Here is a 26053-nt window from a genome sequence, read left to right as displayed (position 1 = left end):
TGCTCTATCAACAAGTCAATGTAATGGCTCAGGCTGGGGATGGGGACTATGCCAGTGCTCCTGCTGGGACTTCAACCTAGAGGGTCCTTGCCCCTCCGCTCAGGGTCAGACCGACACCATATTTCAGGTAAGGCAGGAATTTTACCCTCTGGCCAGACTGGTATGGATGGGAGGAAGGGGGGTGCCTTCTCCTGTAGCAGGAGACATGGCCCTCTATACCCAAGATCCCTTGAGTGTGTATTAACAACCTGCTATAGAGGCATGACATGGGCTGTGGTGGTCCCCCTGCATTACCTGTGGCAGGGGCAGGTATTATGTCTTGAGTTCAAGTTGACGGTCATTTTATTAAGAGGTTAGATTATAGACTGGCATCCAGGTTGCAGCCGTATTGGTCTACAGCAAAAGGCCGTAGAGGAAAAGGCAATCAGGACTTGTAGTAGAGATGATGACTTTTATTAGACCAAATTTTTTATATAAAGATTAGATTACAGATTTGCTTGGGCTCATTTAGGATAGAGCTGATCCTGCCTCAAGCAGGGGGTTGAACTAGATGGGACCTCTAGAGATCCCTTCCAGCCCCACTTCTCTAGGATTATCGCATCCCTTTGCGGGTCTTTACTGACATCCATTGCCCCCATATCTAATCAGCTTCCATGGGAATCGATCCCAACAATGAAATCCTCTAGAAAAACAAAACACAGACGGCAGCAGAAGAAGCCCGCGCCCAGCTGCTTGCACGATTCAGCCCAGGCGTTTCGCAAAGCCTGATGCAGGCTTGCGGGTCGGACTCAACGATCTGTTGAGGTCCCTTCTGCCCCTAGCACCTATGAACCTAGGAATTGCAAAGCTTCTTCTAAAAATGTCAGCATTGCTTCCAGGACACCTTCAGTCAGGCCTTGCTCAGCATGCAGCCCAAAGGAAATCCGTGGCGTCACCTTCGCAGCACGATAAACCCACGCCGATCAGCTGCACGAGAACCGGGCAGCGAGCGGGAACAGGCGTGAAACCGGCCTGCCCTGTTTACATGGAAGCGCTCGCCGTCAGAGAGACGACAGCGAGCATCAATAGCGAGCGACAGACTTTTATAGGCCGTTTGGCTGCAAGCAGCTTACTGCCCAACCGCAATGCAGGAATGTGGCTAGATTTAAAAATAAAATAATAACAATAATTAAAGAAAAACACAGATGGCTCCAGGTCACTATTTACAATACACAGACGACCAAGATTTTGCAAAGGAAGTTGGGCTTTTGGATGCATCCTGTTTCGCAGCCCAGCCTGAGTAGGGCTAGGCATCAACATGCCCCACAAGCTAATTTTGAACAGTACCGCAATGATTTCTATCTGAAGAGCAACCCCCTCCCCAGGTTTCGGATGCAGTGCTGTCTCACCCTAGCCTGCGTAGCATTTGGCCCTGCCCTCGTGGCCACGGCACCCGGGCACGTTCAGAATTGCACCGCGCAACGCGGCTCACATCTGTCACGCCGGGTCCGTGAGCTGAAGGTCAGGAGGGATTATTGGATCGTCTGGTCTGACTCCCCAGACCCCGCAGGTCGTTACACTCCACCCAGCTGCCCCTGTGCTGAGCCCAATAAAACTTGTGTTAAGCGGAGGCACGACTTCCAGACAGGCATCATCCATCCATCCAGTCTGCATTTTAGGATGTTGCAATATGGAGAGTCCACCGTCTCCCTCAGTCATTTGTTCCAGTGGTTAATCACTCTTGCTGTTAAAAAATTAATGCCTAATTACTCATTTGAATTGTCTGGCTTCAGCTTCCAGCCTTGAGTTCCTGTTGTATTGCCTCTTAGTACCTGTAGTTCTTTAGCTGTGATGCTGCCTACCCGCAAAAGCCTGACAGAGTCACCAAACCATAGATTCACAGGGCTGGAAGGGCCCTCTAGCCCCCATTGCTCCTAAACCACCCCAGGCAGAGGCACATCCCACCTCTTCTTCAAAACCTCAGCTCCCCTGGCCTTTCGCTGTCCTGTGGCTTGGACAATGAGGAAGGTCCTCCAGAGATCAAATCCTCCTTCAACCTTCCTTGCTTTCCACTAAACTGAACGAGCTCCTTTCAAGCTTCTCAAATAGGTTTCGTGGCTCTTTTCTGTACCCCGGCCTATTCTTCAACCAACCCTTTAAAACATGCACACCAGCACGAGGTAGAAAAGTCGGCTCCCAGCATCACGTCCGGACCCCAGCCTTTTATCCAGAGTCCTAAAAACACACCCACTCCAGCCCCTCGCACGCCGCAGCCACGAAGCAAAAAACCACCCTTCAACGAGCCACAGTTAAAAGGCAGGGGAGACTGGGGCAGTGCCTATGCCCTTCCCCGGCAATGGTGGGACTCGCCGATTAACATATCCTCAGAAGATCCTGGAAAGAGGACTGTGACCAACTCTACAGAGGATAGCAACCACCCTCTGGTGAGCACGTGCATGCATGCATACGCGCGCACACACACATGAACACACGCACACATGCACGCCCGCACTTCTTGTCCATTTGACCCAAAAGAAAACCCTTTCCTGACATTCAATGTAGTGATCGGTTTGACCCCGAGTAGATGAGAAAGACCCTTCAGCCAGGTACCTGAAAGGCTTCTAAGTACCAGCAGGAGCTCCAGCACCCCCATCCAAACGCCCACCATCCAGCATTTCTGAAGGAAGTGGGGGAAAAACCCTACAAAGCCTCCCTAAATGGAGCATGTTCCTTCCTTGGCCTCTAGATTGGGCTAGCAAAAGCTCTGGACACAAAGCATGGAGCAAGACCCCATCATCCATCTCACCAATACCATATTCAGACATAACCCCCTGCTCCTATTCCTCTCCATGTCTACACCCCCCTGCCGTCAGGTATTAGCCCTTTTGGTCTCAGCATCTCCCCAGGATGTCCCACCGGGTTGCTTGTCCATCACGATCCTTGCAAACCTTTCCAGACTCAGTGCAGGCCCACCCCTGTTCATGATGTCAGCCTTTGCCTTTTGCTGCATTCAAACACATCGGCTCCTTCTTCTCCCCCCCGACCACAGGAGGAAGCTGCGTGTGCAAGGGAGCGCGTGGCTTGGGGACGGGTTGGCTTTGTCGTTCTTCTTTATTTATTCAGCAGACCGGCAAAGGCAGGCCGGAGAAGCGCGTCTGCATGCGGAGCACGGGGCAGGGACCTCTCGTGGGCTCGAATGACTCCTTGAGAAAGCTGCTCCGCCCGCGCGGCGAACTTTATCCATCCCCATGTCAGATTGATCCAGAACAACTCGCATCCCTTTCTTGCAACGAGAAGCCACTTCCTATGGCAAGCTACTGAGGTGTAACCAGATCGACAAGATTTGTAGGTCAGCTCCTCTTCTGAAATTTCCACTTCTCATTTGCCGCTCGTACATTATTTACCATCACAAAGAGCCGGGGGGGCGGCGGGAAAGACCAGAGATAGCAGAGCAAGGAGACCTGCTCCACAGCAAGGCCAGGACAAGCTCCCAAAACAGGGGACATGACCATCAACCACGACCCCCGTGTTAGAGTCATTATTTAGCCCCGGGTTTTATTTGGTGCCATCCATTGGAGGAACGTGCCGGGAGGAAGCCAGAGGAGGCAGGGAGGGAGCAGACCAGCCACCTTGCATTGGCAGGTAAAGAGAAATGATGGAAAGTGTTGGACGTTATGAGGCCACAGACCATCAGCTCAATTGAATGCGATGGTTACACGGCAAAGGGCAGGGAAAAAGGAAAAACCTGGTGGAGGAAAGCTGCTAGGCTCTCAAAATACACACGGGCAGGCAACCGGCACAACTGACTGTGGGCATTAAGATCAAAATCATCTCCCAGCTAAACCCAGGTATTCAACAGCAGAAACCACCAGCAAAAGAAAACCCCACAAACCAAGCCCAACTCTTCCCCAGCACAACCCAAGACAGCAATGATTTCCGGGGACGGAGGCTGGGGCACGGCTGATGGAAGCCGTCTGTCCGCGCTGCTGCCTTTCTTCATCAAAATCCATTTTCTGTCCTCAAAATGAGAACCGCCTCTGCCACCCCCAGCGCACAACCGAACCGCGCTGGCAGCACTCGCAGGCTGCGCGCTCGCTCCTGATTAAAACACCGTGGGGAAGTGCCCTGCCAAAATTCCTGATTTTCCAACCCAACCCACAAAGCGAACCAGGGAATTTAAGACATTTTGTGGCTTCGTCAAAATAAACCAGAAAATTTTGGTGAGTTGTTGAAAAATGGGAGGGGGGAGGGAAAGAAACAGGAAGCAAGATTTTTTTTTTTTCTTCTTTACTTTCTAAATGTTTCATGGAAAATATTTACCCTTCTCCAGCCCGCTCTGGTTTTGCCTTCTGCATAGCACCAGGAGTGCTGCCTGTGTTTGCTAATAGCTGGGGGGAGTATTTTGACAGTTTTATATCACACCAGCAATTGTAACACCCTCTTCCCAAGCTCAAAGTAATTCCCCTGATCATTTTAATTTTTTTTTCCATGTGGCTACCCATTTCCCCCACTCCCCCATGCATTACTAATCAGTGGGTTGAGAGTAACACATCTTTCAGGGCTGGGAGGAGGAATTATTTATATTGTCTCATTTTCACAAGGCAAAAAAAGAAAAAAATCGGCGCGTTTCTCCCTCCCCTTCCAGATCGGCTGCTAGCGTGTCCTCCCTCGGCTGTCAGCTCGGTGGCAAAGCCCACGAAACGCCGGTTTTGTGTAGGTCCTACATAATCCGCAGCTGTTTCCTCCTCCCTCGCCCACTTCTGCGCACACGCACATGTCACAGTCAAGGAGCGGCTGTTTTAACTTGGACTTTTTAGTACATATTTGCAACCCAAGGGACTTTGTCTACTTTAAAAAGTTTGCCAGCCAGCAGGAAAAGTCTCAACCCTGCACAATACGACCCCTTTGCTGCTGCTTTGCAGGACTGGTCTTCGTTTCCACACGGCGTGGCATGGTCTGATCCTGCGGGAAGCGGCCCACCGAAATGGCTGGCACAAAATCATGCCCCGAGCACGGGTCACTTTTCAGCTCGGGGTGCTGGCTGCAGCCGAGGCCAGAGATTTTAACTGGGCTGTGCCAGTGCTTCTGCTGGGATTTAAAGCTGGAGGGTCCCAGCTAGTGGGTCTCACGCCTTGGCTCAGGGTCAGGTGGATGCCACGTTTGGGGTGGGATTTTACCCCATGGTCAGATTGGTAGGGGGGCTTGCCTTCCCCTGCAGTGGGGAGCACAACCTCTACCTGGGATCTTGTGAGTGTGTTTTCCAGAGGCAGATGCTGGCTGCCACGGTCCCCCTGCTTTCCCTGGGGCAGGTCTGGGACTTGTGTCTTGTGCTGACACTAGTCGTGAAAAAAGGGTGGATGATGGGTTTGTCTGGGATGGTTTGAACAGGGCTGATCCTGCCTCAGGCAGGGGTTGGACTAGACCTTAGACTCGTAGAAAATGAGGGTGGGAAGGGACCTCAGGAGTCCCATCTAGTCCAGCCCCTGTTCAAGGTAGGACCAGCCCCAGCTACATGATCCCAGCCAAGGCTTTGTCTGCCTGGGTCTTCAAAACCTCCAAGGATGGAGATCCCACCACTCACCGCTCTGGGTGACCTGCTCCAGTGCTTCACCACCCTCCTCGTGAGAAAGTTTTTCCTAATATCCAACCTCAACTTCCCTTGCTGCAGCTTAAGCCCATTGCTCCTCGTTCTGTCCCAAAAGGCCTCTGAAGGTCCCTTCCAGCCCCACTTTCCTATGATTTCTATGAACCCAATTGTGCACAGCTATGGATTAAAGTGCAACTCTCCCCATACTTTTAAAGGCACTTAGGCACCCATCTCCCATGGAAAATTCATAAAAAGCAGGCACCTAACTTCTTGTAGGGTGCCTCGAAGGCCCCACTAAGCTTTCCCCTCTGATCACATCTGGCTCAAAGCAACGCACAGGACCAAAACTCCCTTAATTAGAGCGTGCACAAGTTACTTGCAGGAAGATAAGCACCCAATCCCAAGAACCACCCCCCCTTGCCAACACCAGGGCTGCAGCTTCTCTGCCACAATTACAGATGTTGGAGCTTTAATGACGGTGCTTAGTACTGCTGCTTCCCAGGGTCAAAGAGCCAAACCGTGGTTAATTAACCTTGCCTGTGAGTGAATCTCCCACAACATCACCCCGCCCCAGCATCTTCATCCTAGGTCATACAGCACCAGCTCTTGGCCCCCGTCCCCAGGTTCTTCCCTTTTCCCTTTGCAGGCAATGCGACTGCCTCCCTCAGCAGCAAAAACCTTGGAGCATTTCCAAATTTTGCCTTTTCCTCATGCAGCAAGGAAACATTCCCGGTCCACTGTCTACATTTCACAGCAGGGTGGGGAAGCATCTCACCCGGACCCCTGCAATTACAGTGATTACTGCCTTGAGGCCCCCTTCGCTGCAAGGCTGGGGGCCCAAGAGACGGATAAAACCCCCTACAATCAATCGTTTCCCTGCACCTCCTGATCGCAAACTCCCCCTTACCAAGGAGCGTCCCACCCCTCCATTGGGCCCAGTGGGCCCAGCACAGGATGCTCCCGGCATCCTCCTCCTGCACGGATTACACAAATCGGTCCCTCCAAGCAACCAGTTGTGCATTAGGGTCCTACAACGTTGGGGAGGGAAACAATCACAGGCAGAAATGCGGGACGTCCAGGTCTCCTGAGTCGTGGCCGCGGGCACCAGGATGCTGGGAATCTCACTGCCTTGGCACCACTACTACGGGCGCTTAATGAGGACTCAAGTGCCCAGTACCGCACCCAAGGAGAGCCGCATACCTCGGCACCAGCCTTGCAATCAGACCTGTGCAGGGGCCCCCCCAACCCTGTCTTTGCAATGCACTCTTCTGCTTGCATGCAGTTTGCCCTTCGTGAAAGGTGCCCTAATAACACACCTGGAGGCCACAGGTATCCAGTTTAGTGACTGGAAGAACAGGGACGTCAAAAGCCTAACTCAAGGCAACTCCAACGTGAGCTGGAGACCTCCTCTGGAAGAAGACGGACCAGTCTGATCCCGATAAGCATGGTGAAAACCCGGTCAGGGTCCACTGTAACGGGGACAGCGTGACCTCCAGATCCCAGAGGTGGACCAAGACCCCAATTTTAGAAGAGACACCCTCTCTCTCTGGCCACCGTCTCCCCTTCTCTTCCAATGCACTTGACCTTTCATGTTAACCATATATATAACTTGTGCTTGCTGGAGATCCACAACATCCCAGCTTCTTCCTCGTGGGTCCCCCCTTCCGGGGGAAAAGACGCGAAGCAGAAACCACCGCTGACTCTGAATCCCGGCTGAAACTGAACTTGCCCTTTTCTGTAATTGTTTAACGAGCGTCCTTCCCACCAGGCCAAGGTTCAGAGCTTGAAGCAGGGTTGTGCGTGTCATTCAGGTCTGCGTGAACATTTTAAAGGGGTCACTGAGCAAGGTTAGGGCCCTTCTGCTTTGCATGGGAAGGGGTAAGGCACCGCTCTCAGAAGGGATGGCCCCCTCTAACCGAGAGCCAAAGGCCCCTTTCAATTTAAGGGTGAAGGAGCAGCAGAAAGAGCCTCGGGCAGGGAAAAAACTGCTCATTATGAGCTGCCAGGGAACAGGTACTTGGGGATTTACCTGATGCAAGCACTTACGGCAGAACGAGCTGTGCTGCAGTAGCACCATGGGCTCCAGCTTTGCACGGGAGGCAAAACAGGAGCACAGCGGAGACTCAGCACCCGGAGCCTGAGCCAGCAAGCTGCATCGGGAAACACCTGCGGCGGCTCTGGGAGGCGCCTGGCGGGCAAGGGGCAGGACCAGGGGGTATATAAACACTGCCCGGAGCCAAGAGGGCCGTCCGGCCCTGGGGGCTGCAGCGGCAAGAGCTCCAGAGCAAGGGGAACGCCGGAGCTCTCCTAGCTGGCACCGGGGCTGCCTTGAGCAAGGCAAACTGGGTGCTGGTGCCCCGCGGGGGGAAGGGAAGCCTTGTTATGCAGGCAGATGGCCATTGCTTATGTCTGGACCCAAAGGGGGTTTAGACTGTATTTGCCAGGCTTTCAAGCAGTGGATTAGGAACGACTGAAAGGGGAGAGTGTGGATGCCATGGGGGTTTAAACCCATAGTGGGGTGCCAAGGGCACAACTATATTTAGAGTCCTGCTAGGGGTCTTGATTCAGGGCTTAGACCAAAAGGGGAGATCAAAGCCTGGAGAGAGAAGGAGGGAAAGGCTGCAGCCTAGCTTGGATGGGAGCTGGATAAGGGCCTGGGAGCCTGGTGCCCAGGGAGGGCAGAGCCGGGTCCTGTGCACGAGTGGGATAGAGAAAGGGGCTGGAGGTCCAGAATGGGCTCATTGCCTGATACAGGGCAGAGACAGCCCCAGAGGGGCAGGATCAGGGCCAATGGCCCGGAGCCGCATAAGAATGCAATCCAAGAGGGCGAGACTCAGGCTGGGACCCAGAAGCCAGGCCCAGCGCTGTGGGCCTAGGCTAAGGGAACGAGCAAGAGAAAAGGGGTGGACACCAGGAGGGCTGAGTCCCCAACAAGGGTGTAAAGGCCTAAGGTGGCCTAGTATTAGACTGGGGCCAAGTGCCCAATGAATTTATTAACTGGCAACTCCTGGGAGGCATGGGCACAGCTGTGGGGGGTGGGTCATCATCAGCCCTTAAGGCTAACAGGTGCCCTGGGAGAATTAGCTGTCACCTAGAGAAACTGAGGCTCACTTTAGGACCCATTAGGCAGCCTCCCTTCCAATGAAACCATCACATCAAGGCATGGCAAGCAAGTGAGAAGAGGCGGGCACTCTAAACCTGGAGCAAGGTAAGGGTTGCATGGCCCCTGGGGGCATCCCAGCCACCCCTGGAGCCCAAACCTGGCTATACCACCTGCTCCAAAACGGTTAACCAGGCATTCAGGCTGCCCCTAGGCCCCTGCCAGTGCACCACCAGCATCAGCTACAGTCTGGACCCACGCCCAGGTCATTGCCATGGGCACAGGAGATCTCACATCATATATATGTGCTTTCTCTTGGGAGACAGGAGAATCCTACAAGCCCACTGCCCCAAAAGAAATGGCTTTCGCTAGCAGGTTTGTGCAGCACTGCAGACCTCCATCCCCAGGGCTAATTTCTGCCTCGAGAGGCAGCAGCTCGGCAGACCATTTTACAGGTCCAGAAGAGCTCTTAAGGCATAGCTGTAATGCTTTCCTAACACCCTTCGTTCCAGTAACTGTCAGCCACAGCAGGATTTAACCTTACCACAGAGCAGGAGCTGCCGCCTGCTTGCAGTGTCAGGCTAATGGCATTCGGGAAGGCGCGTTTGCCCATGAGCTCACTGCAATCCACTCCTGTTTTCCATGAGCTGAGCAGAACAGCTTGCACCGTTACCCAATACTGCGAGCCTGGGTGACAGATACATGCTTTCAGGAGCAGGGAGACGTCTTCATTTAAATGGCATCTGTACGGCAGGTGAAGCATCGGCTTCAGCGTCCAGCACAGTCAGGTTATCATTTTTTGAGCAGCAGACTGTAAACATGCCCTGTCACTCATCCAGTCTAGTCATGTTAAAAGGCCCCGAGCCAACAGGAGCTACGAATGGCAGGCAGGCTGGCTGGCTGCCCTGTTAAGAGGCATAGAAAATGCAAAGCCTCATTGGAGGCCTTTTTAGTGCAAAAAACCAAGCGTAACTATTAATCCTGTCCCAGGCCCAGGGCACAACTCACGACTTTCACACATAGGTGGCATGCAACTTGCAAGCACAGCAGCTACTGTGAAAGGCCTCCTAGTGTGGCTGGGACTATCCCAGGGTAAGAGCACCTTCTTGCATTTGTGCTTACCCCACGTCCAACACAACTCCAACTACATCACAAGCAGGCACTTCTGTCCTGGGATCAGGGTACACGGAGAAAAGACTAGTCCTCCTCAGCTTGGCCAGTCACTTCCCCCCGCACAGACAAGCCCTTCTTCTCTGCGCCGTCCCGAGCACCCGGCCAGAAGGGCTGCATCACCTAGACACCTCACAGCAGTGAGAGCTCCCACTCGCTCTCTTCAAATAGTTAAATAGTAGTTTAAATAGTAAATGATGAATGCCATCAGCATTCACCATTTACGCACCATAATGAGTGTATCACTCTTGTCCTACAAAGATCCCGAATGGTCCAATTTAAGCATTCAAAGACATGCGCCCAGCCCCCAAAATGTATGTTTGACTTCACACAATCATAAAAAATGAGGGTGGGAAAGGACCTCGGGAGGTCACATCTGTTTCAACCCCTGCTCCGAGCAGGACCAGTCCCAACTACATCATCCCGGCCAAGGCTTTGTCTACCTGGGTCTTGAAAGCCTCCAAGGATGGAGATTAAGGCTGTCATCTTAAGAGCAAAAACATTCCTAACGCATTTGGAGTGCTTTCCACCAAAATCCGAGGCTCTCTAGCAAGTCGGCATTCCCAAGATTTTCTACCCCAGCTAGAACTATACTGGAGGTGAGAATCTCAGGTCTCTTAAAATAAAGTCACAGGACACTGGGAATTGGGGCTATACAGACATGGTAGGACCAGCAGTAACATCATGAGAGATGCCAGCCCCGAAAGCACCCTGCCAATAGGAAAAGTCTCAGTTTAAGACTCTGATGAAAATCCAGTTTGCTTGTTACTATTTATGAACCGAAGGCCTCAGTTTAGGCAAAGCCTTAAAAAGTATGTGCAAAAGCCCCACCAGCTCCAACAGACCTTGAGCAGTGCCTCACCAGCCCGTCTGCAAGAGAGAGTTTTTCTGACCGAGGGCCTTCATTTCCTTTCTCCAAATCTGGCTTTGGTAGGGAAAGGGTGGGAAATGAAGTCAGCTCCTCTTCTGTTTATATTCTGTTTCGGTTTTGGATTCTGTCCACCGTCACGCGGGCACTCGCACATGGCACGGGAACGCTGAGAAGCGGGCGGGTTTTCCCTGACTTATTTTCCAGAATGACATTACAGGGGTGATGCTGTTTCTTTTGGGTTTGACACTGTAGCTCGGGTTTTTTTGGTTTTTTGTTACAAAAAAGGTGTAAACTGGGGGCCCAGCTTCAGTGGGCGTCTCTTGAAAGCTATTCTAAGCATAGAGCTGGCTAACATTTTCCTCCCGAGAGCATCAGTTTGTTAACCCGAGTCAGCTCATGGTACCTACAGATAGATCCACATTTGCAAATGCATACCTATGTGTGCAGGCACCATCTCCCATGCACAGACAGCGAGATAGACATAACTGATACAACAGTCATACAAACCAGAGGAGGAGGACTGAAGTGCTATCTTTGCATGAAGTGGTTTAGGGTTACTGGGCCGGGAGGAAACAAAGAGACATCCTGTTTATAGGCTGTAGGACTGGAGTGGATAAACAAGGACAGGCACGCAGCACCTTGTTTCAAAGGGTGGAAAAAGAGAGACTTAACGGGTTGCAGAATAATTACATATCTGTTACGGTATATGCCTGAAAGTGAAACATAAAACTGCCAATGCCATTTCCTTGCTCGACGCGTCCCCTCCCCTCCTACAATACCCGAGAGCCTGGGTTACATCATGTGCTTCAAGCACCGGGGAATGTACAGTATGTACTGTAGTCCTAGCAGCTGCGCCCAGGCTCTCGCATGGAAAGGCCGAGGCCGGCGAGAAGAGAGATGACAACACCGTGGGTCTGTTATCGAAGTGTCCTCATTGTCCCCCTTCCCCACACCCACTCTTTTACTCATCTTTCACGCTGATGTTTTGGCTGCTTCCTGACAACCCATGACACTAAACCCGAGCTATTTTTCCACCCCGCTATTCTTCCACCGACGCCCACGGGCCGAAGCTTTCTATGTATTTGGGTTTAATCCATTCGTGCTGTCATGCTGGGTCATGCTGCTGCTTTGGCTCTTGCGGGGTCAGGCTCCTTTAGCAGTGTCTGATAACACGAGAAAGAGGACAGGTCGCGGTGTGAGGTCTCTAGGTCAGTAAAACTCACCTCGCTTCGGAGAGCATCCCATCCACGTCTGGATGATCCTCCCTGCCTCTTGCTTTGCAAAAGGTTAACTGCACCAGCAGGAAAAATAAGAGCAAATCAAGAGGCAAGGAGCTGCCCTCAGACAACACAGGGCACCTTCTCTGCAGGGCAGGGCTCGGGAGGTTGTTTAGCATCCGCAGGGAGCACAGACCTGGAAGGATACTGCCAGACTTCGAGGTCAATCCCCTGTCCCAGCAGGCCACGAGGCCCATCAGAAACACATCGTGCTGCATCTCAAGCTGCTTATAAGCCCGCTGCTCTGGTGCTCACTCTTCCAGGACTCCGCTATTCGGAGAGAAAGGATGGCAGTGAGCTGCAGGGCCTTTATTTTCTCCTGGGTCAGCATAACCACACTGCATTGCATGGGAAGCGTTGGGAAAAAGAGCCTCTTGGGGAAGACCGCACTCGAACCAACAAACGCCACCAGCACTCAATAGCCCAGGGTAGCTCAAGCACCCTCAAAGACGGCCAGACACTGGTCCCAGGAGTTACCAGGCCCAGGCCAACCTGACATGTAGTCTGAATACAGGGCTGGACTGGAAGAAAGCATATCACAGACCTTAACGTGGGAGATCTCCTACCAAGGAAAACGGTAGAAACCCCATCCCGCAGCACCAGTAGAGTTAGACCGAAGACAACATGGGACATGCTTGGCGGGGATGAGTCCAGAATGGGACCATGCAAGACTCCTCCATCACTAACATCCGCTATCCTGTGACACCTGACTGTGTTCCTGCTGCCCTGGAGACAGGACTGAAATGGCCAGAGCCAAGAGAGCTAAAAGTTCATCTAGCACCAATGCACCAGACATGATAACATCCTGCCCCAGGTCTCTTGAGACACACTAAGAATAAAAAAAAAATCAATGCCCCACTGAAGCAGCAATGGCATGCAGTCTCCTGGGGGTAACTGGGCAGGCCCTGGGCACCTGCCAGCAGACAGTAAGGAAAATGAACTGTCCGTGCCCAGGCTCTGGGGGCAAGAGATGGCACTGGGAAACTGCTCAGCCCCCAGGGAACTCTGCCTTCCTGCCTTGCCTCGGTGCTTCTTTGGGTGCACCTTTTATTCATTTCCCCATGTTCTCCCATTAGCCCTTTCTCCCTACCCTCAATCCAAGACTCATAAAAGGCTCCTACAGGACGCCTGAACCAACGTGCGAAGCCTTCTCTTCATGGGAGGGATCCCAGGCAAGACGCCGCCGATGCCACTTCCCAGGTTCTTGCAACTTGAAATGGATGTGCTGGGGTCAGACGCACCTTCTGCCAGCTCTGCTTTTGCGTGCGCGTCTCTCAGAGCCCCTCGCACGCACGAGGACGCCGGCGTGCCACAAGCCGTGACAGCAAAGAGCAAAAATGCGGCCCCTACACCTCAAACTGTCTCCGTGCCAAAAGGGCCCATCCAGAGTTAGCCAAGTTGCAAGCCGTGAACCAACACCGCCGGCACACGCACAGCAGAGCTTGCTGGAGACCATGCCAAAAGACCTTAAAGCAGCCATTCATCTTTGCAGAGGGATCAGAAACAGGTCCTGCCTGTACACCTGCTAATGCAATGTCTCTTGAGGCCTGTGAAAGGTGGCAGGGTTTGGACACAAAGCCATGGGCTGAGAATTGAGGGACCAGGAGTATAGTGCCCGCCAGGAAGTCTTCAGCAAATTACTTTCCTTTCACCACTTCTTGCCTGCATGAACCATAAGCGCTTCGAGGCCCAGGCTAACCCATACTCCGTACAGAGCCTGGCACGATGAGGCCAATGCATGGGAACTGGGCTGATTGAGTCTGCAGAAGAGAAGACCAAGGGGGATTGAATAGCAGCCTTCACCTCCCTGCAGGGGGGCTGCAAAGAGGCTGGAGCTGGGCTGGTCTCAGTGGGGGCAGACGACAGGACAAGGAGAATGGGCTCAAGCTGCAGCAAGGGAGGTTGAGGTCAGATACTAGGAAAAACTCTCTCACCAGGGGGTAGTAAAACAGGTTACCCAGAGAGGTGGTGGGAAGTTCAGAAGTTTTGCATCTTTGGAAGTTCTCCACCCTTGGAGGTGTTGAAGACCCGGCTAGACAAAGCCTTGGCTGGGATGACGTGGTTGGGGCTGCTCCTGCTTTGGACTAGATGTGACCTCCCGAGGTCCCTCCCAACCCTCATGGTCTATGTTACTGTGCCTCGAAGGGCATGCCAGCACTGCCTCCTGCCCGGGTCTGGAGGCAGCTCTGAGAAGCAAGCCTCCCCTCCTCCATGAGCCTGCTTGGCCCACTCCCAGACCCACGAAACCAGCAGAGAAGACGCATCAGGAGCTGAGCGCGCCCCTCGGTCCTGAGCTCTGTGGCTGACCGCAGCCACTTGGACCCACACCCCAACCGCCTACTCTGTCCAATTTGAAGTTGAGACTTAAGAGGGTCCTTTCCCCACTGGTGGACCCAGGCTTGCCCACAGAAGACGGGGGGGACCCATGTTCAGCCCCGCAACACAAAATATTGAGCAGGAGAAGGCGGCATGAAGGGGTGAAGCCACGACGGTGGGGATTCCTCGGGTTCACCACCGTTTCCTAATGCAGCAGACCGGCCTCTAGGCTCCTATTCATGTGCGTGGGACGAGAAGCCTAGCTGAACCGGACCCCAGCCTAAGCGGGTCTCTCTGCTACCGCCCCAGGAGGAAAACCCGTGCCATGACTCTCACACTCCCTTTCCAGCCCCGGTCTCCTGAAGGAAGTTCATTGAGACCGAAAGCAGGAGCTTGCAGGGAGGAATGACAGCTGCTGCCTGAGCGGATGTGTGAAAAATTCCTGACAGGCAGAAATAATGCACCTCGCACGTCTTCTGGTGGGATCGAAGCAATAAATAATCTAATGGAAGACTGACGCGGGGAGTAATAATACTGTGTTCTCGTTGCAGACGCCACTCCCCCTCCGGATGACATCTGTCACGGCGTGGATGTTCCTAGAACAGGGAGATATTTTTAAATCTCTCGAAGTGGCTAGAAACTGCAAGCGTATCAGCCAAAATACCAGCCACTGATGCATTTATATATAGATCTGTCCAGTTATAGATAGTGCAGACAGATAGGCAGCCTCTAGCTATGTTGTGTGTACGGAGCTGTTGTGCCGGCCGATCTCAAAACACTTGGCAAAGACCGCTTGGCCTAGGTCACCCAACTCCACGCATCCCTGCACTGCTCCCTCCCCAGGCTCGCTTTCGGGGCTCTTCCTCTTCCACCTTATCTGCTCATCTTCTCTTCCTCTTTCGGCCGTGCTGCTCTTCCTGGCTTCAGTGGCCTGCCCGTGCGCTTCTCCCACCTCCTGCGTCCAGAAAACCCTCTCCTGAATTGACCCTTCACTTCTCCTGCTCCTAATTCCTTCTCGGGACTTATCTTCTTTGAAGAGGGCTGCAAGCACTGGTCAATGAACCTATCTGGATTCAGCCCATGTAGGAGTCTAGGCCCGCAGTGCCTCCCTTGGTAAAAGTTAAGAGCAAGTGGAAGCATCGCCTAATAATAAAGAAAAGGGTTATTAGCAACCACAATCGAGCTTTGGATGCCAGAACTGCTATGATCTCTTCCTGAAGCCTCCACTGCTGCTGAGCCCTCTTTGCTGCAAAGCATTACACAGGAAAATACGATGATTTTTTTTTTTCTTGCGCGACTCTAACATGTCTCAGCCTTTGCAACCCAGAGAGCTGCAGCCTTCAGACCTAAGTTGATGCTTAAGCCCTTGATAGAGTTATCTACCTAATAATAACCCTACAGAGTGCTCTGCGCTTGGCGGCGGGCCAGACCACACGCTGCCTTGCTGCAGTTTATTTTGTATTTTTGTCAGACGTGGAAACGTTGACTCGAGGAAATTCAGAGTCTTCCGTGATAACTGTCAGCTCAGACTTTTTTTTTTCTTCTCTCTTTGTTTTTGAGGAAATGATCGGGGGGGGGGGGAGAAGGGGTAGGAGGGAGGGAGGGAAAAAGTCAGGTGGCTTCTTGTTCCTTTAATTGGTTTCTACTCTTCCCATCGCCAATCACTAGGAAAGAGGCTGACCCCTGCGGTGGAAGCAAGGCTGCCGCCCGTCCAGCATGGAGGAAGCAACTGCTTGCATCGACTCCATGGGCTTAATACAGGCTTTACTCAAGACTGTGCAGAAAGGGACATGGAGACAAATAAGCAAGGACTTGTGCATTTTTGTCGGATGAATTTAGGGCGCTTGAGCAAAGCAGGGTGTCCACTGTCGAGGGCTGCTCTCAGGGGGGTCTGCTGGGGAAAGACGGCCCCCGCCAGAAAGGACGGGTTGCTCCACCACCCCGCAGGGTCGGCCCGCTTCGAGCCCCAGGACCGAGGGCGGCTCCGCAAGCTGAGCAGCTGCACGTCAGGAAGGAGCACGGCCTCGGTGCCGAGCTTCCCAGGGGCCACGGGCGCAGAACGGCCGCCGGCCGCGGACAGGAAAGGGGCCGCGGCCTTGCGAGCGGCTACGGCACGGACGCACGCTGGGCAGGAACACGAAGAACCGGCCGGGGGGGCCTGGACAGATAAGGACACACACTCACACACACCCGAACCACAACCACTCACACGCACACACGATCCACAACGTCGCATGCACACCCGATCCACAACCACTGATGCGCACACCCAATCCACAACCAGTTGCACACACCCGATCCACAACCAGTCACGCACACTTGATCCACGTCACATGCACACCCAATCCACAACCACTGACACACACACCTGATCCACAACCATTGTCACACACATTTGATCCACAACGTCACATGCACACCCAATCCACAACCACTGACACACACACCTGATCCACGTCACATGCACACCTAATCCACAACCAATGACACACACCCCCCCAATCCACAACCACTCACACACACACTCCGATCCACAATCATTATCACACACACCTGATTCACAACCAGCCACACACACCCGATCCACAACCACTGGCACATGCACACACACCCCAATCCACAACCACTCATACACGCGCACACACACACACAAGCCACAACCATTGTCACATGCATCCATTCCACAACCAGCCACACACACCCCCCAAACCACAACCAGTCACAGATGCAAACACACACACAATCCACAACCATTGTCACACACGATCCACAACTGTTGTCTCACACACATACGATCCACAACCACTGCCACATACACGCACACACTATCCATTGGCACACACACACTCCTCCACACACACAATCCACAACCATTGTCACACATACACACACACCCCCCACCCCCCAGATCCACAGCCGCTGCACATGACATAGCTTCATCCACAAGACCACGCGCACGTACTAGGACACAAATGTCATCAGTATCGTAAGCACGTGCATGTCACGTATCGTTTGTACACGCACACCCCCCCGTATGCAGACATCTGCACTACATCGCATTTGTGCAGCCCACACACCGTGACAATTCAGACCAACGCCACGGCACGCAGAAGTACACCGGCTGTGGGCCCCGGTACGAGAGGCGGGTCCGCCAGTCTTCCCGTGAACTGCCCTTGCCCCTAACGATGCCCAAGACCAGCACGACAACGGGGCATCAAGCCAGCAAGAGCCTGACCTGCAACCACAAAGGCCAGATCTTGCGTCTCTCTCCAAAAACACCTCCCAGGACACCTCGCAGAATACACAGCCTACACCTTTCCCACGAGACCCAATTATTTAGCTATTTACTACATTTTTGTTGGCAATTCATTAGCTGCCCTTAGGGTTGCTAAATTTTTACTGCTTTATAAAACCCCAAACCATTTGGGCTTTTATTTCTCTTTTTCGTTCCATGACTCTGTTTGCTCGGTAAACAGACCTGTGTGTGCTTTGGATCGAATCGTGTTCTGTTTCTGCTTCATCAGCCTAGAAACAGAACGGTATTTGGCAACCCAGGGTAAACCATTTAGATCACTATCTTGTGTCTCTCCCTGCTATAATAGAATAATATATTGCAAAATACTATACATGCCGCCTGCTCCTGGAGAGCTGCTGTAAGCTGGAGATTAAATGGGAGATTTTTTGTTGTTGTTGTTGTTGTCTGTACTCAAAGATAAAGCTAGTCGGTGCGTGCTCGTGAACTCGCTGAGCTCAGAGGTTAAATTCCTCCTCTCAAAAGCGAGTTGTCAGCACTGACGGCTCTTCCTTAGCCCGTAGCACAAGTTGTATAACCGTCTCTTTGCTCAAGGCCTTGTGCACACCTTGTGAACGGGACGCCAATCATTTTTCAAAAATAAATAAATAAATCAAGGAATACAAATTTCAGAGTAGTCCGAACAGTCAGCCAAGGTCATAACGGGATCATTTTATTCCTCAAATATTCATGGAGGGTGCAATCTGCTGTGCCGGGGCAGACGGCTCATTGCATCCCGGCTGTAGCAGCAGAGAAGTACTTCTAGGGAATTGTTTTGCAAGGGGGGTGTTTCCCTCCTCTGTTTTCCCAGCAATTCGCCTCAAGGGCTTGTGGCTGGGTCGTGAGGAGCAAACCCGAAGGAGCACAATGACGTTTTTCTATCTCCCTGTAAGTTTGTGCGGTTTTCTGCATTACTTAAAGGCTCAGGAGGTCGCCCGCAATGGTCTCAAGGTTAGGCAGCTGCAGATCATGCCCCTGCCAAAAAAAAAAAAAAAAAGCCATACAGACGGAAGAGCTGGGCTTCCCGTGAGCATTCAAAAATGGGAACAAAGAGGTTAGAGGAGCAGGAGTCAGTTCTAAGCGAGAGGTCTGGCCAAGAGGCAGGGTCAAGGGCTTTCTCTGCCACCGTCCTCTTCTGTGGCCTTTGTCAAGTCACTTAGTCCTTCTGAACCTCCAGTCCTCAAAGATACGAGCATAGTACTAACTGATCTCACAGAAGCAAGGCCCAGATAAGCACAGCTCCTACGGGAAGGAAAGCCATGGAAGTACCTATGGCTACCTCTACACAGCCAAAGACAAAGCTGTGCATGGGCTCTTCAATTAGGCAGTGTAAAGTTCAGCCGCGTGAGCACATCAGCACTCCACGCGGGCTAAGCAGCCCTGCTGAGACACAGTATATTAGTTGAGATACACCAGCATGTTCATACACGTACACGGCTTCCAGGACCTGAGCTAGCTTGGGGGACTCTGCAGGCCTGCGCTGGGCTACGTAGACAGCCGAAATACGGTCATCTCAGCACAATCAGCGGGGAAGGTGACACACCTGAATAAGGCAGGTGGCATTCCCGCTTCACCAAGTCCTTTCTCTCCTGCCACTGCTCAGATGCCCCATAGCGCCAAAACCCAGAGCATCCTTTTGCTGGGCCAGCTCCACAGCCCAGCCCAGCCGAGCTTGCAGCAAAAGCGGAGGAAACAAAGAGAAGGAAAAGGCCGTCTCCAGCTTCCGGCACGTCGACGGCGTAATGGATCGTATCGATCTATTTGCGGACCAACTCGTTTTTAAACCGGCTCGCCCCCTTTTCCATTCACTGCGCCGCCCGCAATTACGGGCTGTAACAAAGGAGGTGAGATAACTGGCAATTTAAGAGGACAGGAGCTCAGGTTTTCTTCTCGAGTGGCATGCTGCGTGGCGGCTGGAGCGAGGGCCACGAGAGGCACACTTCATCCTTCAGCCCCTTTGCACTCGCTGGCGATAAGTCTCTGAATATGGAGGGTGAGTGGGGGCAAGGGGAGGGAGAGATGAATGGCTTGGTTCAGGAGTCCCAGTACTGACAAGAAGCAGGCAGATGGGATGGGGCCTATTAAACATCTACCAAGAGGACTATAAGGGTATTGGGGAAGCGACTGCCAAGGGAAAAAGAAGGCCTTGCACAGTGCTGTTCATGGAGACCAGTGTCCCCATCCAAGATAAATGTCTACAGGTCTTAGAAGGGCAAAGATGTGAAAGACAAAAAGAAAAAAAGAGAGAGGGGCCATTTAAAAAGGGGGGCGACTGTTCTGTAAAAGCAGAGGGATTAAAAGAGGCCAAAAAAAAAAAAATTAGGTCAAGACCTTGATTGCCGGGCTCTATCAGACCTGGGGCCTATGGTTTGATTAGGAAGCATTGCACACCGCGGGAACACAGCACACAGAGCACTGTACGCAGGAGGAAGCAGACGGTTCGATGACTCTTCTCCAGCTCGGCCCCCATGACCCTTCACTGGCATGCGTTTGCAAACCTGACTTGTCTTCTGGTGTAGTATGGTGTGCCGCAGCACGGTACCAAGCCAGTATCACAGGGAGACACCCTGATATCTTCCTTACCCCGACTGCTGTCCTACAAACTAGCCCTTTCAATGGCTCAGGGACAGTCAGAGGCCAGCAGAGCAAAGAGGCCAGCTCCCCGGGCTGACTGAGCTGCACAAGTCAAATCCTCTCCCGAAACGCCTGAGGACAAAATGAGCGTGAAGTGGAGGGGAGCAATGTATTTCCATGTCTTTTAAACTCCTAGCAGGAGGAGCTGCCCCGTGGCAAGCAAAGACCGTCCCTCATCGAAAACATCTGACCAAAGTCAGGCAGGTCCAAGCCCCACCAACTCCAAAGCAACCTCTGGTCCCGGGAGAAGATTCATCCCAGTGAATGAACTGCAACCGGCTTAACCCACAACCAAGAACAACCTACATCATTTACACCGGCGGTCTTTGATGATCTCACGAGGTCCCTTCCAGCCCCTCACATCTATGAAGCTCAGCCTTCAATGCCCTGCATAATCCTGTCCTGCATTATTTTTCTCCTTTCCTCCGCCTCCTTTCTAGCTTTCCTCTCAATCTTCTTTCCCTCCAGCACCTCTCCCCTCCTTCCCAGCAATCCCCAATCCATCCGCTCCTATGCCTGGCACTACCCCCTAAAAATCCCACCTCCAAAGGCTTTTTCTTCCAGGAATCTTGCCTTATCTTGCTTGCCTCTCCAGCAACCCCCCACCCCCCCGGGCCGCCTTACCTGGTCCTGACATGCATGCCCTGTCTAGCTCGGACTGCAAGCTATCCAGGACAGGGATCATCTTCCTCTGTTTGTCGAGGGCCATATACACTTACGGGGCTGTGTAAGTGATAAATAAGTAATAGCTGCATTCCAAGATAGCTCCGCATGCTCCAGCTCACTCGGTGTTTGCTTTCTCTCTACAGCGTTGCTAATCTAGAGCCAGCTGCCCACAGGACTTTTGCTCCTTATCTCTTATCTCCCTTTTTGCAAGGCCATTACTTAAATTTATCAGTATTCTTCACAAAGGGCTGAGGCGGGGAGGTGGACAAACCTCAAGGGCTTTACAGATACGGCTCACCCCCAACCCCAGCTCTGAAGACAGACACAAGCTTGGGGGAGTGGGGCTTGCGCCTCTGAATTTCAAACAGGGCCTGTTTCCACTTGGAGAGCCTGACGCCGCAAATCCGTACGGCTACATCCTCGGCTGCTGGAGGTCAAGGGAGCTCCCTCCAACTCTATGCAGAGTTACACCTCACCTGGACCTTGCCTTCAGACTCGAATGCCACAAGCCCACCCGCCCTGTGCATTTTGGCGTGCATTAAAATGAAAGGATTTCCCTGGGGCGAGGAGAGACAGGTTAAGGTAACGAACAACTGCACTGCAAGCTGCAAAGTCGAATGACCCCAGGAAAAAAAACCCAGGCTTGAAGTGTGAAGCAGTAAAAACACCGTGCCCAGGTCCATGCAGAGCTGATTGAAGTACCGGGCTGGCCATGTTGGCACCGTCTCAGCATTATGAAAAAGCTGTCCAGCAGGATTAGGGCTTCTTGACAGCAATGTGAGACACTTGGTCAACAGGCTAATAAGGGCAAGATCCTCACCAGACAGTCGGCACATAATCAGCTGCTGGCTCCTTATCTGAACTGAACCTCGGGCCTCTGAGTTGCATTAACTCTTGCAGCTCCCAGATCTCTTGCCTCGTGCAGACCCAGCGTTGTGGTCCACAGGCGGCTGGCTCAGATCTATCCCCCCCAGCTGTGGCTGGCTCATTCGCCCTCCTACTCCTTCCACTTGAAATAACCTTCTGCATCGGCACCAAACCACGTGCATCGTGTCTCAGCCATATTGAGGCCTCTTCAGCTTTCGACATCTGAGAGAGAGCTTTCCCAAATGACTCCAGGAACAACGCGGCCTTCCAGTTACAGCGTGGATGGCAGGCTTTGCTCTCTTGCATGACAAGGGCCCTCATCTAAACCCTTAGCAAATGCTTTGAAAAACGATGGAATGCGGGTTCACAACTTCCAGGGACACCAAAGGCACTTATTGTCATCCTTGCTCCAAGGAGGGGACGTGGTGATTACAGACAAGCTGATTAGCCAGGAGCTAGAAGTGGTCAACAAAGCGGTCAACCAGGAAACAAAGGAATGCCGTGCAAGAAAAATACCCTCTGCTCTTTCCACGAGTGCCCTTATCACCATTACCTGTCACCAGCTAGAACTGCAGCACAGTTGGGCTAGCAAGGCCCTCAGGAGGTCACTGCTAGTCCAGTCCCCTGCTCAAAGCAGGCTCACCCAAGTCTGAACCACCCTAGACGAGTGTCTATCTAGCTTATGGCAAACAAAGTGGCACAAACAACCCTCCCCGTGCAACTACCTGGTGCAATGACCCGAAACATCAAGAACATCCTGACTTGGCAGAAGTAAAGCAGAGGGACAAGGGCACTGCCAACGTCCTGCATTGCATGCACAGGGGGTAGTCTGTTAAAATACATTTGAGCAATCCAACAGAGAGGGCTACAGGGCAAGGTGAGAAACCCCCAGAGTTCAAACCAATCTGACCATGGGGTATCAAGGTCTTTCCTGGTGCCAAATGCTATGACTGATTTACTGCTGAATGGAGGCAAGACTCTCTAGCCAGGAACCTACCAGTGTTTTAGTCCTAAGCAGGAGCACTGGATCATCCCCCTCAATCTTCAGCCAATACTCAATGGGGAAGGGGGAAAAAAACCCTAACACCTGCAGCAGTAGAAGAGGGAAAAAAATCCTTTTCAGCCCCATGTAGCAACCAGCAAAGGCCAGAATGATGGAAAAACCAAACTGCATTGCAAGGTAGGGACTGAAAACACAACTCCACCCATCACACACCCTGACGGGAGAGCCAGGACTCCCCTTTCTGGCACCCGATCCCTTGCACCACCTTGTCCCGGCCCCCCAACCCTGTTGTATAACCCTGATGGTCTGTTCTGTATCCAGTTTCTACCTGCTCTCTCTCATGATGTCCAAGCAATGCAAGTGCAGGGAGACTGAAGTGCCAGTGGTCAAAAAAAGGGTGGGGAGATCTGTGCAGAAGCTTTCACATCACACTGGTCCCCATCCACAGGGACGAGCCAGTGGCTTCACTGCTGTGTAACGCACCTGCCAGGCAGAGCGAGAGATGCAGCCGAGGCAGGATGGAGCAAGGCACCTTGCACAAAGGCACTCTGAGCATCCACTGAGGGCTCACACGAGCAAATGCCCGGTGAGCTGTGAATTCACGTCCTCCCTTACTGAGCACTGCACCCACATACACACACCGAATGCCCCAGACACCCCATGATGAAGTCTCCTTGGGGTGTATTTGCACTGCCCTGCAAAAGCAGCTGCTATTCTTCACCTGTGGCTTTTGTGCAGCCGTATCGGGCACAGTCACAGAGCTCAGAGGTGGACAGCAATGTGCAGAGCACATGAAGGCAGGTCCTTCGAGTGGCAGGGCTCTAGGGTTACCATCCTCAAAAAAGACTAGTCTTTTTACGTGCTTCATTTCCAGGCCACATCACCAGGACAGTGTTTGCAGTGCCTGGAAGTGGCCTGGGTTAGATGGAGAGGGAGCCTGCTTCTTGCTGTTGCTTTTAACAAAATGAACCTGCTGTCAAAAAAACACTTCCAAAAGCCCTGAAAGGGCTACAAAAATGCCAAACCTCGGGTTTAGGAGTCAAGAAACGTGGGTGCCATGCCCAGATGCATGCCCCTGGGTAAATCACTCTGTGAGTATGGACAAACACAGGACTGTGAATTAAAAAAGGGGTTGGGGAATTATTGCACGTGAGCTGCACTTCGGGAACCATATGCGGGCACTTGCTCTTGCCCCATGGCAAGTAGAAACTGAATGGGGGTCAGTTTCGGTGAAACGGGGCTAAACTGGCCCCTTTTATATCTTCTGCTTAACCTGGGATAAGAGTGGACACACAGGCAGTAACCATGCAGCAAGTCCCCATCCCTTGTTCATTCACTGTAATGAGCTCATTTGCCCACAGCATGTATCTGCCATGTGCGCAGTGGGGTTGATCACACTTCCCAATCTCTTAGGAGCGTGACAAGATTTTATTCTTTGGGATCCCAAGATGGAAAGTGTCAAATCTGTACTTATTTACTGACCAATGATGGAAAGAGTCAACCCCTACACCAAAGCAATCAGGACTCGTGGTAGAGGTGATCTCTTTTATTAGACCAACTAGATTTTTGCACAAAAAAATCTTTAATTGCGAATTTTTTTTTTTTCCCCAAAAATCTAGCTGGTCCAATAAAGATCACCTCTACCATGAGTATTGATTGCTTTTGCCACTAGAGCAGTACGGCTACCACCTGGATATCTAACCCCTAGACCAAGGAATTCCTCCTTGTCCGGCCAGAGCCTCCACAAATTCTCCACAAAACCACCATTTGCTCAAGGATGGCCCAGCCAGTTGGCTACAAGCTCTTCCTTGCAGTAAGATTTTTTTTCTAAGCAAATAGAGGGGTACCAAAGACAACGGCCCACTGTGAAATGATTGAAGTTCCCATGCAAACAACCCATTAGCAGAGTTCAAATGCACTTTAAATTACTAGTTGTTAAAGTGCTCTTCAATTTCATGGTAAGTTTCCAAGAAAAATTACATGCTATGTACTATTTAATTGATTGTTTTCTACTTCTTAACATCCATTTATTCCCTCTCCCCATCTTTTTTTCCCCAGTTTCAAAAGATTATAATGACTTCTTTTTTTTTTTTTTTTTTTTTTAAAGGAAAAAATACTGTCTGGGCTGATGAAGAAAGATTTATCTGAAGAATGAAGCTGTATAAGAGGGAAGCAGCTGTCATAGCGGAGGGCTCAGCTGGAATGGGTCTTTGTAATATCTGCATAATAGAGGCCTGAAAATGTCCAGCAAACAAAGCTCAAGAAGCGGCTTCTTTCCTTAATAAATACAGAAAACCAGTGTTTCCAAAAACCCCACTGATCTTTGGAAATATTATCACTTCTCAATAGTCCAGTATCAGAGTTTGGGGTCAAGCATATTAGTTTCCCACTACAGAGAAATCAGTGAAACCGAGTCTGGATAATATTCTGATTTTTTTTCTTCAAATTTTATTTATGCCAGTTGGACCAGTCCTTGAACATGGTGGTCACAAACAGCATGCAGGCTGCTTCTCTTTCGAAAACGTCATCCCTGTTGCAAGTCCCTGGGTCCTAGCATGCAAACGTGACCTGAGAATTGACCCTCATTAGAGAGATGCAGAGGCAGGAAACTCCCCTGCTGTTGGTACCAGCTGCCACAGAAGACCCTACAGCAACACGTTTCTTCCACGATGGCATGCTGTTCACGCGTTATGGAAAAGAGCTTATCAACCAAAGTGAAGCTCCAGCTGGTGCTTCTCTCCATTGCAAATTGCCCAGGTTATATCAAAGAGCATCAACAGGAATCAACGGTATTAAATACACATGGGGCACGTCTATACATGCACATTAGCCTATTTTAAGGCACATTAAATCATCACTCAAAAAAACCCATGCTTTTTAGTTAATGCACCTTCAAATACACTAATGTGCATTAAAACAGCACTAAAAAAAATTGTGCTCTTTAGTTAATGTGCATTAAGAGAAGCTAATGCATGTTCTCCCATTACCTCACAATGGAGGTACTAGATTTAATGTGCATTAACTGAAGTGTGTTAATGCATGTGTAGATGTGCCCACAGGTTTCAGTTTAGCTCAGAGTAATTTCTGGTGCTTAAAGGGCACAATGTTACTCACAATAAGAACAATCGTATATGCTTACCAGCTCTTTTCAGCCAGTTTAAGACAGTTACAGAACAGCAGGCAGCACGTTGTGGTTTGACATTAGTAGAAGAAAGGCCTTGTAGGAGCTAGGAGACCTGCATTTTATTTTCAGACTTCCTGTGCCATCTTGGCAGAGCAACTTAGCCAACT

The 26053-nt window shown here is 51.6% G+C and overlaps 1 protein-coding gene across 7 annotated transcripts in view; it reads right to left on the bottom strand.

The window, feature by feature from the left end:
- LPP (LIM domain containing preferred translocation partner in lipoma) overlaps positions 1-26053 on the bottom strand; it is a 423011-nt gene that overhangs the window by 363289 nt on the left and 33669 nt on the right. The window contains exon 1 of one of the 7 annotated variants that reach the window (XM_090050831.1): positions 10682-10766. The exons of the other annotated variants lie outside the window; for them this stretch is intronic. The gene's annotated coding sequence lies outside the window, so the exon portion shown is untranslated. Of the gene's footprint in view, positions 1-10681; positions 10767-26053 lie in introns of those variants that run through there. 7 annotated transcript variants of the gene reach the window in all.

This window comes from Crocodylus siamensis, chromosome 6 (genome assembly GCF_052110815.1).
Source record: "Crocodylus siamensis isolate JL-2025a chromosome 6, ASM5211081v1, whole genome shotgun sequence".
NCBI classification, from domain to species: Eukaryota; Metazoa; Chordata; order Crocodylia; family Crocodylidae; genus Crocodylus; species Crocodylus siamensis.
The sequence above is the reverse complement of the archived record's forward strand: the minus strand, read 5'-3'. Positions and strand labels throughout refer to the sequence as shown.